At 40.4% G+C, this 2,113-nt stretch overlaps 1 pseudogene; it reads right to left on the minus strand.

Moving 5' to 3' along the window:
- Window positions 1–378: 378 nt before the first annotated feature.
- On the minus strand, window positions 379–1,861 carry LOC125482114 (annotated as a pseudogene).
- Between the last annotated feature and the right edge of the window lie 252 nt (window positions 1,862–2,113).

Genomic DNA, 2,113 nt, shown 5'->3' on the forward strand with positions numbered 1-2,113 from the left:
TCACACCCAAAACCCCAAATCAGGCCCAAGTTATTTTGCGATTGTTTTAAATGTATTCATATAATTCCTAAATCAAAAATTACTGTGCATCTGTCCACTTAGTTCAATTGCTCTGTTTCCTCATGAGTGACATTATTATGGTCCTATTCACACTCACATCTGTAACAATACAAAATAATGCGATTTGGCTAAACAGTGCGATCAGTATTCCTGAATGAAGTATATTTAGAATTATTCCAATAAGAGTTTTGTGAAAATTAAAGGTTGTAGAGTAAAATGCTCACCTCAAAGAAACTGCCAATAGTATATAAATTAAAATGTGCCTGACTAAATGAGAGTTTGTAGATCAGGGGAATCAGAACATTGCCAACAAATTGATTAGATTTCATTGGGAGGGTTATTTTTGCCCTCGGTGGAAAGGTGTATCTCACAAAGAGCACTTAAATATCCGTCATTGTCAGGATCAAACTCCAAAGCCTTTTTAAAGCATTCAATCACTTCACACTTCTCCCCATCGAGCTGGTGCAGGAATCCCCGAACACCAAGGGCCTCACTCTCTCTTAGATTCCTGTGAAATCGTCTTGCTGCTATCTTCTCCAGGTTTTCACGGCACTTTTTCCATTCCACTGAGTCGTAATTGACTTTCATTCCTTCCAGAAAATGTTGGATGGCGTTTGATTCTGAATTCTTGTGATTCAGTTGGAATAACCCTACCGCTAAACATATCGCTTGCTTGTTCTCTGGATGAATACCTTCCAGTGTCAGGAGATGGCTGTAGATTTCCTGTGCTTTGTCATATTCTTTATTTAATAAGCAAGTTGCTGCAAAATCGAGGCTGAGCTTAATAGATGTCAGTGACCGTTTCTTGAAAGACTTTTCAAAATGTTACTTGCATTTATTGATCAGCTCAACTTTCTGTTGAAATGCCGGATTGTGAGGATCTTTACTGCCTGGATATTTGTTCAGTTGATCCAATTTGGTTTTGTAACATTGACCTACTTGATGATGCATGAAGGTAGAGTGTGGGCTAATTTCTAATCCTCTCTCCAACAGCCCCAGAGCTTTATCCACATTGTTGCAGTATCTGTGAAACTGAGCTGCATATCGGAGCGCATAAGGGAGATCAGGGGACTTCTGCAATGCTCGTTCAACTAAAGTGAGTGCTTCATCATTTTTCCTGCCTCCTTGTAGTTTTAAAGCAAACAGCACCATGGTTTCAGCATGATCAGGATCAAGCTCCAGCACCCGTCTGAACCACTTCACTGATTCCATGGGCCCACGACTCTCTGGGGTCCCAGAAAACTTTTCCAGACGAGACAGAACAGTGGCATAGCCAACGTTCCACTCAGTGTTGTCAGGATCTTTCTCCAGGGCCTTTTTCAAACATTCCTTTGCCTCTTCATAATATTGGGCAGGAGTAGTCAAAAGTGACCAACCCTTCTCCCCATAAACCTCAGGTATCATTGCTGTAAACCTAGAGGCTTCAGGAAATAGTTTACAGACCATCTCCAGCTTGTCAAGGAAGGACTAAGCCTCTTCCAGTTGGTCCAATTGATAATAAACCCAGGCATAGTTTCCATAGGTGACAATGATTTGTTTTTCAAAGTCATCCTTATGATTCTCCCTCAGAATCTTTTCATCTTCCTTTAAATTCTGAATTGCCTCTTCACAGTTTCCTTGTAGGCAGGTTATAAAAGGAATTTGGTTGTAGAACCTGTCTTGATATTTCACACCAGCCTGTATTGAATCTTCTAATCTGTGTTTCAGATCATCCAAGTCGATGTTTTCTTTCTGTGGGGCCCACATGAAGTGACATTGAAGCTGATCCAGTTTCACTTTCAACAAATCCTTCTGTGTGTCACTGCAAGAGAACAAAATTAATCAAAATTCATCTCATACCAACTGCAGTTCTGTCTCTCCTCCATCCAGTTTGTTTACAAAATGAATTGTCATATTTTCAAAAACTTGGCTCATCTCATCCTTCTGTTTTTAGTTCTGGCTGATGTATTTGCTGTTGGATCAGTAGTTTACTCACCTCATGTGCAGTAATACAAGGACTCCCACTCTCAGAGATATATGAGGAGCACTGGACAAGTACACAATCTGGCTGTTG

Source organism: Rhincodon typus, unplaced genomic scaffold (genome assembly GCF_021869965.1).
Source record: "Rhincodon typus isolate 14 unplaced genomic scaffold, sRhiTyp1.1 hic_rhity00006041, whole genome shotgun sequence".
Classification (NCBI taxonomy): Eukaryota; Metazoa; Chordata; class Chondrichthyes; order Orectolobiformes; family Rhincodontidae; genus Rhincodon; species Rhincodon typus.